General features: G+C 43.1%; 1 protein-coding gene across 2 annotated transcripts in view; it reads right to left on the reverse strand.

The window, feature by feature from the left end:
• The window catches only part of LOC128886178 (neuroligin-4, X-linked-like), a 122,349-nt gene that overhangs the window by 27,538 nt on the left and 77,545 nt on the right, over window positions 1-17,266 (reverse strand). For both annotated transcript variants that reach the window (XM_054140823.1, XM_054140822.1), the window contains exon 3: window positions 13,389-13,569. The gene's annotated coding sequence lies outside the window, so the exon portion shown is untranslated. The remainder of the gene's footprint in view (window positions 1-13,388; window positions 13,570-17,266) is intronic.

Raw genomic sequence — 17,266 nt, forward strand, 5'->3', positions numbered from 1 at the left:
GGTACACAGAGTGTTTCATGATAGAAGCTGCAATATTGGACAAGGTGGCTGTGCGAGAAAGAGTAAATTACAATTTTTTTCACGCGAGAGTTTGTTCTTTGTTAAAACGATTTCGAAAACGCGCAGCTACGTAAGCACAGTAACCGAGTTTCACGAGTCTCTCCACACATGTCAAATAAAATGTCCTGACGTCTTTTTTTAAGTAGATCAAATTATTCTCGTGAAAGTTTCATTTACGTTTGCAACAGATAAATGTGATTTACGCGCGATGTCGCTAAGAGTCTTCAAATCTTATTGCCGAGTAAATCCTCAGGTTGGCCAAGCTAACATAATTCTCGATAAAGATAATAAATATTCGAGGAGTGTCGGCTATTTCCTTTTTCTCCTTTCCTTCTTCGCCATGCGTCTGAAATTTATGTGTATCAATTCGCGGCAACGGCCACTACATCGGCGGGTATTTACGATAATGCATTTATCCGAAATTCCCGTCGATGGGGATGCGTTTATACGTATACGTTGCAGTCTTCGGGGCTGAGATCTGATCAATAAAGGTCAATGTATCCTCTGGAAGTTCTGCGCGGGACCCAAGAGCAATTTTCAGGTTATCGGATCGCGCGGAGATGCTTGAAAATCTATATGTGTACATATAATATATACAGGGGCAGAAAATTCTTTATCATCACCGGAAAAGTAATTTATAGTTACAAGCCTTTATCGTGGCGTAGAGGTGTATCGATAGATGCGTGCTATAAATTGCGTTGTGCTTTCTTTGCAACGACGCAATCCCGATTTTCAGAGAATGGTTCGATATTTCCCTCTAGCCGTTGTAATTAACAAAATCGAAAGCAGTTTGTCGTACGCGTGCACGAAAGCTTTTCAAATTAATGTTATCAAGTTTGATCGCTTTCCTCGTACACGGTAGCCTTTGAACAATGTACTAAAACAAAAACCGAGTGAAAAATCGGTTGAATCAACGACCGCTGGAAGCAACGTTCTTCCCTTTATCGTTCACGCGATTCGCCGAGGGCGCAGGTCCCACGGTTTCCACGAGACCGTGCCGCAATTTCGCAGATTTGTCTTCTGCACGTCGTGTTCCGCTAATAGAAAAAGCAAATTTACCGCTGCGTCGAGGAAATCTGACTCGAAAAGGGTGGTCGAGGAGTAATGGAGATGCACGCTAGTCCTTGGCCAATTCCTCTGGTTCCCGTTTTCCTAGCAGCTTCGGTTTCGATCGACCATCGCCCCGTGGATCCGAGAAATTCGAACGGAGGCCGATTTAAAAAAGTTGCTGCCGAGATCCTGTCGCGAAATCCAAGGAAGACATCTCGCCGTCTCTGCCGCAGGATATTAAAACTTCGCCGTGAAATATATAGCGGCTGTCAACTCGACTGGATACGTCTTAGTGTATACTTAAAGTATACGCGGGAGAAACGTATCCCAAGTTTTTCGTCTCGGAGATTTGGCCGTCGTCGCATCCGAATTACCCGTTTGTCAAAATTTTAAACGACATCCCAAGCTTTCACGGCCTGGCCTCTCGAGAATTTCAGGCTGTTTACGGCATTCTTCGAGGCTTCAATTTATTCAACGTTTTACAAACGTCTAATCTTTCATTGGTCTACATCGGAAGATTAAACGAGACAGGTCGTCGGATGTCTTACTTCAAAGTCAAAAGCGGGTAATATCGTTGCGAGTACCTTCAAATATTAATCTAATGGAATATCCCAAGAGAATAACCGAAGCGTTGAACAAAGTGTGGTTTTCGCCTAGATAGATCTATTGGAATATATCAGAACACGGTACCAAGATATTAAAAGTAACGAGCAAGAAAGATTTATGTACAGTCTTGTTTAATTTCAATAAGAGCCGAATCGGGAAGACAAACATTTCAAATGCTACGTGTAGCTAATTGGATTTTAATCTAGACTCGAGCGGAAAATAAATGTTGAAACGACCACGCGTTTCATGAAACAAAGAATTACACGGGGCAATTTTCTCTGAACACGTTTAACGCCGTAAAGGGATTCGTGTCGAATTAAACAGTCGTGTTTGCGAAAATTCAAATGAATAAATATGGCAACGTCGCGAAACTAACCCGGGGCACATTAATTTCGGTTCTGAATTTCACTTGGACGAAGGGTAAATCGCGCGAAGCGACGTCAAACGATGTCGCTAATTCCCGTGCTTCATTGAATTACAGAAATATGAATCGTAAAAGCCGGAATAACTTCCAGGCTGTCTGGTATACATACTCGCGGAAATACGTTCCGGAGGAGTTTGCCGTGTGTAATTCAACTCGAGTTTATGTTCCTTGTGTACAAAGTGTTAGCGTCAAGTTACACCGTAGAAATACTCCGTTATGAATCTCGAAAGTTATCCGCTTCCGGGCGGAAGTGCACACCGCGCATACGTTTGCCAGCCGTATACGTGACGTGTGGCTGCGTTTTGCGGATCTAAAACTGTCAAAACTTCGTCCGACTATTCGCCGTTTATTTGCTTTTGTATTACCGCATTCCGTTACGAAGACAGTGGAAGCTATTCTTCACTCCTGCGTTGAAAAACGAACGAAAGAAGAGCGAGCCTGGAATGAGATTTACGACAATCCGTGAGTATTGATTTCGCGGAAATTCCGCGTGACTGAAATTGTTTCGGTTGCTAGTAATATCGTTATTTGGCAAATAATTCGCACGGAGGGACTGCGATGTTGATTTTCGTGTAGACCGTTGGATAAATTTTCCTATCGACGCGCGTACAGAATTTCAAAGATTTCGCGCGCGGTTAACGGATTCATTTAATCCGTTTCAAGCGTGTTCGGTTTGAAAGAAAATTTAACAAACTGGGACACCGGAGAATATCAAAGCGTCAGACAGGGCGTGAATTAAGCGACGTGTACGTTTTACGGGGACGCGTCCTTGAGGGACACGTTTCGTTTGGTAAATGCGCCGCTACGGCCGCGATAAATAAACGTATAAGTTTAAGTTTCAAACAGCGGCCTGAAACGCGGTTACCAGCCGCGGAATGAAAGAAATTTATGCATGCGTGCTTGGGCGTGTAAAATCGGAGAAAAAGCGGGCTGCGCGCGGTTCTGCTTTTCCAGCAAGATTCTGAATTACGGCCGTTTCCCCGAAAAAACCTGCCCTTTCGTTGCCGTGACTTACGGAGAAAACGAGACCGCCTTGAAAGCGCTCGAAAAATACGCCTTTCCCGCCCCTTTATCAAATACTGCCAAGGAAAATGAACTCTCTAATTTTCTGCCACTCGATTACGGAGAGATCCGCCGAAAAGCCAGTTTCCATTCAACCTGCGCTTCCGAGAGTACAATCGTGCGAATTTTCCTATTCTAGTTTCGAGCTTGTTTTCCATCCGTGAACAAGACAAATGTACGTTTCTTTCGAGCCGTGATTTCATTCCCTCGAACCGTTCCATGTCAACGACGAAAAATGTTTTTTTTTTTATTCGAGAGTGAACCCCCTCTACACGTATACAATGTTTTCAAATTTTTCCGAATTTCTCGACTTCTTTGACACCTCACTTGCACGCCACACCTTACGGATAGTCAAAATCGATTTCTTCGAGAACAAAGCGTGCCACTGTATAGCGTTAGTCTACATTTTCGATTTACTTTCGCCCAAAGAATCGCCCAATTTCCGCCCCTGTTTTCCCTAATATTCGCCAACTGTTCGATCGAAGCCACGAAACGGCGAGGGTAGTTTTGCTCGCGATAAAAACGCAGTCGCAGCCTCCCCCTGAAACGAGATTCCGAATCGCAAGATATTCGTGGAAAAACCAGCCGTTTACCAGAGTCATTTAGGAAAAGGCGAGGCCGCAAGTGGCGCGCCTCGTTGATTTATCTTCGAGAAAAAAAAAAGAAAGGAGTCAGAGAGATGGGTGTTAAGCTTCCGCGATAGAGGGTCGTGTGTCTGGTCTCGAGGGGCGACAAGAGTGACAAAACGCCACCCCACTGGGAAGACCGCGGGATCCGTCACTGGCTTCGGGCCAATCGGGGTTCCTTGTTTTCGCTCCCTGACTTCGACATCTGATTGCAAATTACATTCTCCGAGGCGACGCTACGAGTTGGTTGTCCCTCTATCCTCTTAAAAGATCGATGTTCCCCGGGGAGCTTCGTTTTTCTTCGTGAACCGCACTCGCACGAAATAATTTCGAATGCATTTCTCACCACCAGACTACTCATTCCACGATCCTACGCAATTTCACTTCATCTATTTGTTTATCAGTGTGGAGGACGTAAGCTCGCAAGGGTGCTATAAACACAGTTCTAATTGGGCGTTTGCTAGTATTGGGATTTATATCGCGTCGAATCAAAGAACGAGCATAAATGATAAATATCGCGAGCACTGTACGCATTAAGAGATAGAGGATTGGTTTTGCCGGTATCGTTTTAACACCGCGAAGCGTTATCGCGGTCCGTTCTCTATCCTTTGTCGAACGTAAATACCGAGAAACGTTATGTATAAATATTTCCTGCCGTTTCTCTTGCTAATGAGAACACTGAAACGTATACCTAGACACCGTGAAACACCGTGAAAGCTATCCGAAACGGCGGCTTTTCAGAGTCGCGTACACAACCTGCGCGGCAATTGCAGCAGAGTTTTGTCGGCTCCATAACGTCGGAATCTTGGAAATGTACGTGCCGTCCGCGTCAGTGCGATCATAATGTCGCTTGCATGGTAAGATCGAAAAGTCGATTGTTTCGAGGGGTATACGTTCGTTCGAAATAGTGTGCCCTGTTTAATTAAATAATTGAATATTTGGAAACTGGGCGAAACGGAGCCGTAGCCCTCGCGGTGCTGGACCAGCTCTCTCATCGCGACAGAACCACGGACATTGGGAAATGCAAATAGAGAGTAGTTTGGAGACGACGGTGTCCCTTCGACGTTAAGCTCGGGGGGGTTAATGCATTCCAGTATCGCGGTGGTGGCGTACGCGCGTATGCAAATACACGGCAAAGAGGTCGAGCGCACAACACGCGGAACGCGGTAATGTCAATCCCTTGATTGTCGACGTTCCGACGCGCGTTATGCAGATAAATACGACACAACGACGCCCACCGGGCACGGCAATATTGCAAATTATACGAGCAGATAATCATTTCCGACGGCGTCGTAACAAATGGACGCACCGGAACGACGTCATTTCTAAAAGCTCCTCAACGTTTCGTTCGGAGCCATCGGATGCTGGAGCTTTACGGACCGTCTGGTGTAAAATTCAATATTTCGTCTGTCGAGGGTTCTCGCGAGCTTATATTGTACAAAAAGTAGAGTCAACGTGCAACGTCTATACGTATTTCAAGCTGTAGCTGAGTAATGGAAAGAATCTGAGTCTTGCAGTTAAAGTATCATCAAATTCAAAATGGAATATTTAAGCGATATTTTTAACCACGTCATCGCTCGGTGAATCTAATAAAGGTTGCAACGCTGGAAGCATTCATTTATTTCCATTACCGTCACGGTCGATTAGTGGAAATTCCATCCAGGCCCGGTTAGTTATTACAGGTATGCTGCCAGATAATCGAACTTCAGATAAATGCAGCTCCAGCCTGCTATGTACGTCCCGTGTATATTTGCATGTGTGTAAACGCCGACAAATTACCTACGCCCGAATAATGTGTCGGTCCACGTTAAACATGGGAATTGCGGTGGGATCTAGCTTGCACTAAATTTGCTAATAACCATCACTATTCTATCGACACTTCGATTTATCGTCCGATGCATTTATTCTTTTGCTGCCAAAAAGATTAGAGTAGATGTACGGAGAGCTCGATTGAAAGTTTTATATCCTAGATATTTTCGGATAGCCTCGTTTTCGATCGTAGGAATGTGATCTTTTGCGTGATCGACGCGTCGTAACAGATTTGCGACCAAGTTCCACGAGAAAATTTGTTCCGTGAACGCATCATCAGAGGCACTCGGAAGCGGCGGTAATTAAATAGAGCGACGCAGCCAGGACTTTGCACGAAAGGTTGTAGCTTACAGCTCGCATAGGGTCGACGAACCGCGTAGCTTTCTGTGCACTTGAATGCATTAGCTCAGCTTAAAGTTGAGACGACGACGACGACGACGACGACGTCTCTTTGCATTTGCATTTACTGCGGTGCCCACACGCATTTGCATTTAGTTACGAATCATTGGCGCACGCCTCGGCGAACCACAAAGATCTTGTCGGTCTCGATAAGCCTACGAGCACGCGTGCACGAAAATATTAACCGCGAAATCAATGTTTCTCGCGACGAAACAAATGTTCGCATTACGCCGATTACGATCAAAACTCACTCACTCTTTGTTTTAACATTGTCCACTCGTTGCCAACTCGACGTAACAAACATCAGAAGCGATGTTAAAAAATTGGCAAGTTACACGTCGAAGCTAGTATGCACTATTCAAGCGCGAACTTGTTTTCAATTTTACCGCGTCTAGGTTGAACCTTAAATCAGTTCTCGTTACCATCATCAAACGAGGAATACTCGAAATGTTTCTCGAGCGAGAACGCTAAATCCAATTTGTTTAAAATAATGAGACCGGAATAAATTTTCCGTTCCGATGTTCTGACGTATATTTGCATCAATTTCTTGCCAACGAAGACCAGATTGGCTTTAATATCGATAAATAGTCGCTCGAAGATATTTCATATTACTTTTGCATTCGAACATCTACGAATAAGTTGGTTGTGAAAGTATAATATACTGAAATTATAATAATTTCCACGGAGAAACTTTTTTTCAGACAGTAACTTACCTACTTTTAGTATATTTTCCTTTCATTTACGCCAATTGTACGCCCACAGTTTGAGTAGAGGGTGGTTACACGAATAATCAATTCTGTAACATGTTTCGGTATTCCGTCTGTGTTTGTTCTATAAATAGAACGAATGTACCTTTCTAAATGGAAGCGCAATCACCGTCTATAAAAGGTTATTCTTATGCTTTGCTACTGCTGTTTGGCTTTCATTAATTTCGTACATTTTCAACAAAGACATTTTAGTGGGTGTCTCTCGAGCTGACGGGAGCGATTTTATGCTGTTTATTTTGAACGAGGAGAGATCGTATTATTAAGGCGTCAACTCGAACCATCGTGTTTGATGTAAAAGCTGCTTAAAATATAAAATGATAAATAGAGGTTCACGCCTTACGTTCTATTGTAGAATTAAATCCCTGTTTTTAATTAAATTAATTGAAAAATTTCGAGACGTAGGTCCTTCTTTACACGACGAAAAATAAAGGGAAAAGAAACGAAACGTAGAAATTTCTTCCGTCTTCGTGTGATTGTACCAGGGTCTAAATTAAAACATAACAATTATCTTCAACGAAGCAATCGTTTTTTGTCATTTCAATATCGAGTTTATTCAGAATCGAGTTTAGTCTCAATCGGGAATTTTCATTTCGATCCTTTGATCGTAAATCTATGCCGTTCGTTCTTTCTATCTCTCTCCTTTCAATAATTTCAAGGAAATGATGCTTTTTAATATTGGACGACGCGCGACTGTATTCGAGAAGAGACTTTCCATTTCCAGTCGTGTCGCGAATGCTTTCAAGACGGCTTCGAATGTAACGCGACATTAATAACATTTCACTCGACCGAAGAAAGGGATTCGAGATGTCACGTCGCCGATATCTGTCCTTCGATTTCTAAATATCTGTCATGGCTGCGCTCTGAAGTAGCCTGAAACTTGTACAGAATTATACTTTTAAATGTTTAAAGTCGTCCGAGGGTCCATTTCAAAAAGTACACCACGAAATGCTTTCATCATCATTTAGGCTTTTGATTATATTAATGGAGTTAATATAATTTCACAGTACGTATAATTTACCAGTTCCGCTGCCTTCTTTTCCGTCGGAAACGAAGGAAATTGTTCGTATGGGGAAAATGATGTCCTTTGAGTTGAAAGGAACATTCATTTTAGCATGCTTTGAACGTTACTCCGCTTTAATACTAGAGAAATCTCGGACTAACGAAGGAACATTTCGTCGCTTTTCTATTTTAACGATAACTACATTTCTAGCTTGCCTTATTCTTATTTCTGGTACGAAGTTTCTTCGGTAAAACTTACGAAACCGTCAAGTTTTTGGTGTGGCCAGTCATCAATTTGCCCGTTTTTTTCGACCAGTGGAAACACGAAACGGAGGTAAAGGATTTTAACTCCGATGCCGGATAGAAGGAAGTAAATCTCATTAAAATCCCAGTACGAGTTTCTTTTCTCTCTCTTGGGCGACGAAGAAAGGATGAGGAAGTCGAAGGTATCGTTAATTAACTCCGTTCGTCACAGAACGAGAAAAAGTTCGTACTTTTGCAATCTCGAGCGCAGTTATAGAGATTCGTTTACAATGTTCCTTGGACGATTTCGTAGTCGAGAATCAGATCACCGTTTTAACGTCGAATTCGACTCGCGAACGTCCGAGATTTATGGAAATTTTTAAATTATCTTCAATTACAGCAAAATGTTCCATTATCGACACGCTATTGCTTTTAATTAAAAAGATGGATCCCTAGGTACGATTCGCGAACGCCAAGTTTCATATTTTTCATTTACATTTTCATCCAAGTTCGCACGATGGGATGAATAAATTTTATCAATAAATTATGTTAGCGTGTTTATTCGTAAAATGTCTTCATTTCTATTTCTTTTCGAATGACGGCAAACGATGCTTCCGGACATTTATCGGCATTTTCTGTGCCAATAAATCTACAATTGAGCATGATGAAAAAGGAAACGGAGGGAGCGAAGAATTCTCGGTAAAATTAATTGCGTTCGGTGTTTATTAGTTCGTCGCTCTTTGAGATGAATAGAATCCTCGATAACGAGATTCCCGGAATAACCTGGATTTAATGTCGTGATACATTTATTAAACGAGATGTTTGACTTATTGGAATAATAATTTGTATCAAGCTTCGACTCTCTCCTAGATTATGCGTTGCAAATGAGCGACGTTTATAGCGTCAGCGTCCAGCGTTTCGATACCGCGAGCAGTTCCGGGCTATTCCTTGTTATAATCGGATTAAACTGAACTGGCTATCGAGGGTCACTTCGCTACGTGTCCGGCCATTGGAAATGATTCCAACCTCGAGAACCTTATCTAAAAGGACACGTTTCACATTTCGAAGCCACGGACGGCAATAATTGTAAGAATCTCGAGCGGTATCTTCAAAAATCCAATGCAGGAATACGCTCCAGCCAAAATCAATGCTCGCGCGTGCATTTCCTCAGCGATCTAACCCTCTACTCCCTAGAACGAGAACCTATTTGCCTACGCGAAAGTGTCTCGAGCAAGACCAGGATCGGGCGGAATCTCATTTAGTTTCGATTTTCGCTTCCGACTCGGAAGAGAGGAAGGGAGAGAAATCATCGATTATACGAGGCGACGTGCCGATCGCAGTTAAAGCGACACCGTGTTTCTAATGTAAACGTAGCTCGACGTCTCGAAATTACTTACATCCCCCCTCTATCCCAAGGCCTTCTCCTTTGTCGATCTTGGTAAACATTGGCTTGTTTGACCGAAGGAAAAGTTGTCGAGCGACACCAGACTCGTCAACGGCCGCGACACGGGCTAAAGAATACGGGCGCGAAGGGTGGTGAATGCCGACGAGTTCCTCGAGTTTCTTTTATTTCCAACCCCCTTCTTTGCCCGGCTTTATTCCACCCCTCCTCTCGCCGCCATTCTCTTTCTTTTTTTTTGTTCATTGCAACGAGGAGTATTGTCCACTCGCGAACTTTTCGAGCTCTCGTGCTTTCGGTCCAGAGGAGCCCGACAAAAAGGAGGACAGAGGAGGGACGAGATTGATTGTGAGTCCGCCAGGCACGGTTCTCTCGCTTTCGCTGCCTTCTGACCCTTTCTTCGCCTCTTCTCGTCGCTTCCCGTGGCTCGATGAATTTCTAATAACGTTTAACAGCTCGGCGACAGAGTTTTCGCGCGATAGCTGTCGAGCATCGACAAGCTATCCTATCCTAACCTAACGATTAGGCTAACTATCGACTAAAAAGTAGCTCGATCGTTTACTACGTTAATTGGCACATCAAGGAATTCAGTAGGAGTGATGAAGGAAGTCTGCGAAAACTTAGACGAACGTAAGCAAGGGTTCTGCAGACTTGAATTTTAAAAGAATGTTTCATGAATTGTTAAGGATGTTTACTAGTTTGAAGTTCCGTCGACCTCGTTTAACCCACATCGGGGAGTTTGTCGAAAGTTGGCGCTGACCAGGTAGGTTAGGTCAACGTTCACGTACGTGTCGTTAAGAATTCAGAAAAGGGAGTTGTTCTTGGTATTTAACGCAAATGAAACGACGGAACTAACGGATATCATTTACGTGTTTTGTATGAGGTGCGAAAGCTTCGATCTGTCTCGCACACTATTTCCTCCACCTGAAAGTTATTTTTCACCTAGACGAATGTCTGCAACCTCTGAATCCCCATTCTCCTCGAAGATAGCATGCGTGAGTAATTCAACCAGATATATTTCGATCTCCTACCCTCTTTACCAAGGTAAAAGGTTCATATTTTCAGCTTTGCTATCACGTTTCTCGTATTTGCATGTCTCTTTTTCCTTTCTACATGTTTGCGCGTTCAATATGCATGCATCTAGAAACGCGTATCTTATCCAGGCTTTACTTCTCCTCTATTATTAAATATTAATAGTGCTTATGGTACCACGGATGACGAGAATCCTCGCAGGAGAAATAGGATACGTAAGAAGATTCTCCGTAGCAGCCTTGCATTGTCTCTGCACGTTTCTGCTGTTTTCCACGGCACGTCGCGAAATACGGAAACATTAGAAAACCGTTATTATTATTATTAAAAAAAAAAAAAAAAAAAAGTTTACTTTTACGTCCATTACTGACATTATCCAAACAAATATACCAGTGAAATCGAGAGAGTGGATTTTGGAAGTGAATATTACAGAATATATGGCTAACGTACGCAGAATATATCTATGTGCTTATGCAAAATGAAATGTTAATATAATTGCATCAATTTATGAACGATATTCTGCATATGTTGCGCATACGTTTCCCATATTCGCGTGCGTTTTAAATGCATAAGCTACCTCAAGACCGATGAATAATGTATGCTTTATACAAAATTGTGGTTTCCGTGTTTTTCGGAGGAATTTTTATGAAGGAACGTAAAATAAAGGTCGAAAAAAAGTACGTTTGTCGAATGTTCTGCAGTGTAACGAGAGAGTTCATTGTTTCGTCGTTGAACTCGTTTCTCGCGTCTTTGAGAGAGGTGAAAGGATACGAATAAGGGACGCGAACGATCCTTTCCCCACTCGAATGCGCAGTCGATGAATTTGCACCGGCACTCTGAGAAATTTTAAGAGATCCACTCGACGATCCTAACCGTCGACGTTCGCGATCGCTATTTCCGCGGGAAGAAACGAGACGAACGAAGAGCCGCCCTTATCTTGATTCCCCGCAGAGCGGTTTGATTTCAGATTGGACCAAGGTATTCCCAATTTTCCAGCGTGGATCGATGTGCCCCGTTCCCGACAATTTAGCGTCCCCTTGTCGCATCAGCAAATTAGATTACCTCGAGGAGACTTCTGGTGCTTGGTTTTTTTTCTCTTTTGTCCGTTGCTTCATCCTGGACGATTTCCTTTATTTGCTTCACGCTACGAGGATCACCGAAACGGACGTGACGCTTCGGATCGGTGGAAAATTAACGCGCTGTTGGCTTCCTCCGGCAAGCCGAAGAGAAAATCTTTCGACACGATGATAAATTGAAGCCAGAGATTTCCTTAAAAATATGATACATCGAACGAGGAGTCAGAGTATGGAAACTGATAGAATTTCGGAAATTCTCTTACTCGTGCGTACACAGAAAATTATTGAAATTTATCGGGCTTGGAGAGTTAAGTAAGCTGTTTAAAAATGTGAGTACATTTCAAACACAATCCTTCAAATGATCGCGACACGATTCGTTCCCGATAGACCCTCGATAGACCTTTCACGTTTTCACGACGACTGATATTGGGGACCGAATGAAGTTATCATTCAGACCGGAATAAGGGGTCAATAGTCTGTGACTGGTAATATTACAGACGTAATTTCCTCTTTACGTTTCCCCCGGCAAACTCGCAGAGATTCCCCGCGCCTGGGACGGAAGGGGATTTTCAAGAAGATGAGAAGATAACGTAAATTTACTGTCCGGTTGTTTTCGATTCTCTCGGCTATCCTTGCGGGATTTAACTTCGTTTCAATAAACGCAACGAGTTTCGTTGCAGGCTCGTGGTTTATCAAGGCGGACGAATAATCCTTCGTTTACCGGAGAATTCAACCTCCGCCCACCTTCCATTGCTTTTATGCCTTTGAGTGAAAAGTGGAGAAACAGTCGGGACTTTATGAAGTAACGTGGAGCTTTTCCTCGAAACTTTCCTTATCGCATCCCCGTGCGGAATTGTGAACCTCGCATTCGTTATCGGTAATCCCTGGTGCTTTCTTACGTCGCTATCAGAAAAGTCCGAATGGCAATGAAATAGATAGGGGCATTAAATATGAAAAGTTGAAAAGAACTTTCAATTTATGTAGATCTAGTGGAATGGAACAAAGGAGAGCGCGCCGAGCGTCGTTAGGCTTGCTATCGAAGCGATTCCGAATTTCGGATCCATACTGGACCACAATTTTGAATTTTCTGCTGAAAGTATATATGTGTAATCGCGAACTAAGTTTAAGCCTTGACATCTGCTGCGTCTGAACTTCTGTGGCGCAAGAGCAGATAGTTTTAGATACGACCGTAGCGATGGTAGATAATGTTAGAAGGCATCAGTAGAAGTGTACGGAGATAAGTCAGTCGTGCGGGTGTAAACTGCAACAACTGTTAACTGCATCGGTTGTAAACTTCGCTCGTAATAAAAGGCATATATACTAGAAACTTCGCGCTATAGATAATACCGCGGTCTGAATGTGTTTCCACATTGCCACTGACAACGGATAACCGTACGACGATGCAAGTAGAAACGTATCGCATAAGTTGAACACAATCGCTCATCGACTGTCCCCTGCCCCTAATGAATTCCTATTTCTTCTTTTCTAATTCGTGGTAATTCTGGTGACAAAATCCACGATTTTTAACCATGAAACGTACACGTTTTTTTCGCAATGGTATCCACTGGATGGCTGTCTTAAGAATACGCGCGCGAAACGTAATTTTCTATGGTCGTTCGCCATCTCTGCCGGCGGCCAGACTCATTCGAAGGAAGAAAGGGTGATGATTCGCACGGTAGACTGGGGAACGGCGAAATTTACCACGGGACTCATTTCGGTCCACGGAATAAATGGACACTTGTCAGCGATGGATGTAAGCTTGTGGGAAAAGACGCGGTTCTCGAGGTTTATCGTCGAGACAAACAGAGCGATTAAAACTGAAATAAACGCTTCACTTACCGGCCTTGAGCGCGATTCATAAAGCTTTCTAAATGTTCATCCCGTGCCGTTAGACGTGCCAGACATGAGAAATAATCCGTGGGATTTCCCTTCGCTCTCTTTGGCGCTTTCGTCTTCGTTGGGAATTAAGTGTCCTTTTAGGATCTGCGCGACTCGAGTCTCAGCCCGAAGTTTTCCGCAGCTGCAACATAATAAAATGGACCTGTTATTCGAGCAAGTCGAGAAGTGATGTTTGTAATTAGAGCAAGTTGCGGACTGACACGATTAAAAGTAGGAGTTTTGTAAGATTTCATAAAGATGAAATTTACATTTTTGTCTGGAATCAGAGCGACACGCGCAGATTTTTTCAGGAAGAACAATGAATAGCGCGATCTTTCGCAGCAGTGTCATCCGTTAAAGCAAAGACACTTCAGATTTAATCCGATCGCGATGTGTCGGATATCGCGAGGCGTCACCTCGAGAGCAAAGTTATACTTTTTCTCCCCTTGTGTACTTAATCAATATTGATGTTGGATCAAGCTACAATTCGGTCGACGCATTCTCCTCGCCTTATATCGGATATTGGAGGAAGTGTCAGGTTAAGCTTAGTTTACGACGGCGAGTAAAAGCAGAAAATGACACGGATGCTATCGAAAGGCAGAACACCGAAGACAGCGATCGTAATAAGTCGATAGGCATAATTTACATAGAAAAATACACGTAAGACTCTTTCGGAGATTTACGTTAACCTTGACATTTTCTCTGCGTTTCTAGAATAATTAATCTATTAGTAATAAAATCGAGTAACAAAATCTAAGGATGCTAAAAAATTCCAACGTCCACGGGAACGTATCCGCAGAGCTAGAAATTTTTGGAAACAGCGTAGATAGCGTTTTTTACCGTGAAATCAGCGCGCCATTCGAGAACCTTCGTTTCTGGTAAATAAAAGGTACGATTATTGCCACACGTTTATCGCGAAGCACCCCTGAGAGCCATTCGGCCAGCAGTTAAGTGTGTATCACCTATTATAGTCCTGCAACCTAAATTTCTATGTATATAGCTCGAGGTACACCAGCAATTCTATTACACGCACGCGGCCCAATTATTATCGTATCGATTCAGCATCAAATCGCGTTCGAATGCCTCTTTCGTTCTGCGTCGGGAATCGACGACAATCGATATAATTATACGGCCCTCGTATCTTCCTTCCCAGACGAATTAATTATCAATCGATGTTTCAGCAGCTTCGACCGAGTATTAGTTGGAAAGGCGTCCTTCGCGACAGCGTGCTTCAAAGCTCCGAATTAAAACATTTTCGCGTATTTCGGGATTTCTACTCGCCACTCCGCCAACTCTCGAGAGTTTTAATAATGTAAGTCGAGTCGACAAATTTCCTGGTGTTACACCAAACGCAAAAATTACCACGAAAGTATTCTGGACCACTTGACCGATCGCGAAAATCGATCACGAGCCTCGTCTTCATATCCCATCCCTCTCCCGCCCGATAAAAACTTTCTCAACGACTCTATCCCGCCCTGCGTTCTACTTCACGTCTTCCCTCTCCCTTTGTTCTTCTACAATATCTTTTATACCACGACCTCGTTTCCTCGAAGAGCTCGTAGCCACGGTGAACAGGGAGAGCTCCGAGTGAACAGCTGAAACATTAAATTCTAAATGAAAAGGCAGTGCGAGCAGGACTTCGGACTTTCAGGTCGCGAAGACGGAGAGGAAAAAAAAAAAGGGAACGAAGGATCGTGGAAAAGACGAAAAAGAAGGGAAGGTGTAAAAGCGAACCTGTAAAACGTGGACGAAATCTCTCGGTTGATTCATGGCGATTCCGAGGAAAAAAAAAAATATTCGCAAAATACTCGGCCGAATCTGCAGGTTTTTTCGATGTTCGACGCAAACAGAGTTCGCGAAGCAGCGCATAGTTCCGCATAAAAACTTGCTGACCTTCTCAATGTTCGCTCGAGCACACGAGTAAAATATCACTTCGGATAATTGTTGGATTTTGCCATTTTTACATTACGAAATTATAATCACCGTACTAAAATGTAGAGATACCGAGTATTAAACAAGGTACCCAAGACAAATATTTAAAATGTAAAGTATACTTTTAAAATGTATAAATCTAGAATTCAAGATACGAGGTGTATTACCCTTTTGCCTTCCGTGAGTAAATCCGTAAGATTTTACTCTTCTTTATTGAAATTTTAAATATATCTGTGAGTATAATTATTAAAAATTAAATTGCGAATTTAATTCGGTACAGAAGCTTTTCCCACCACTGATTAATTCAGCAGTGAGAAGGTTAAAAATAGGTTGCGTTGGAAACGACGAGAGGTAAAGTGATACGGATGCGAGTCACGATGGACCGGCGTGGGCTAAAAGAGAGGCAAAGGACACTCGATGTTTCGTTTCAGTTCTCTTTTTCCTAATGGAGTCTGATTGAAACTTGATCGCTGTACAGGCTCGCTACGCGTCGTCGATTATGGTTTTCTGTTCGAATGGTAACAAAATATACCCATAATACGATGGATAAAGTTGGTAAATGACGAACCTCTCGTTTTTCACCCCGAGACCAACTTTCCCTCCACGAATTTCAAACTTTGCGGAACCACCTATATATTTGTTCTATATCGTGCTCCTGTATTATTGAGTTACACGCAATGCATACAGAAAATGTTACTTTTCTCGCCCGAGAACTTTTCTATTGATAACAGGTGAAACTAACAACTTGTCGACATAAGTTTCTGCATCCCCGTATTGCTTTTCTCGATTGCATGCTGTGGATGTGCTCGGCGTATGAACGAGCTTCTCTAAGACTCTTCCACGAAACAGAATCGTTCCACTCCGCGATGATATTACAGGTTATTTCCTTGGTGGCCATGGAAAACAATGGAAGTATATGAGAAACCGCTCGGATTAGAAAGTGTACCTTTGGCGTGCTAAAGATACGTAGGGACTTAATCGATCAGTGGACGAAGAATTTATTTTTAGAAAATGAATCCTTCTTGTGATGCGCCAAGAAAAATTCCAGGCAGTTTGAAATCGGTCATGTCTTCTGGCCGTGCCGTCGGCGTCGGGGAGGAAACCAAAGGGGTTGGGTTATACGATCGAAGGAAAACCGATGATACAAGTGGACCGAGGTGCCGTCTAGGCACCTAAGACGATAAATCATGCGGTTACGGCATGCCCATGTGAATACGCGTATGCATGAGTTACGCTTGCGGTTATGCGTGTGAGTATGTGTTGCTACACAACCTGACCTGTGAAAACGTAGATACTGTCGCGTGCAATTGAGTGTGTATACCGGGTGATCTGTAACCGGTTGGTATATTGGATCGTAGTTGATGCTCTCGTTATTATCCTAAGACATACAGAGTATACGTCTGGTGGAGTGGGCGTTACCTCGACCATGGGTATTAGGAAGTCCCGCAAGATATCGACCGTTTGCGAAATATTATTTTGCCAAGTTGCAATTGTTTGTGGTGGCAAGTGTCTATGGCGTTTCCTGCTGCAATCAGGTTCCTCGAAAAAGAATTGCATTTAAAGGAAGCGATATTGTACTTTTCCAACGCCACACTTCAGAAAACGTGCCTTGTGAAATTAAAACCCATTGAACCATGGAACGTTCTCCGTTGCTTCCCTCCTTTGCCTTCGATCAAAAGAGAAATATAACTCTCGTCCTAGTCCCGCGACTCGCTCTCTGTACCATAAAAGTTTATCGCACAGCACGCATTTGCTTGGCAATCGCGTACCAGATTTTTCTCGGATATTTCCAGCTTTCCGGGCGTGTAACTTCGAGCTTGTCCGTGCGAATAAAACGAAAGATGATAAAATATCGGGCAGCGTGAGTTCGAGTCGAGCGTAAACCTGTCTTTCCTATCCTGCTCGTC

This window comes from Hylaeus anthracinus, unplaced genomic scaffold (assembly GCF_026225885.1).
Source record: "Hylaeus anthracinus isolate JK02 unplaced genomic scaffold, UHH_iyHylAnth1.0_haploid 11982, whole genome shotgun sequence".
NCBI lineage: Eukaryota > Metazoa > Arthropoda > Insecta > Hymenoptera > Colletidae > Hylaeus > Hylaeus anthracinus.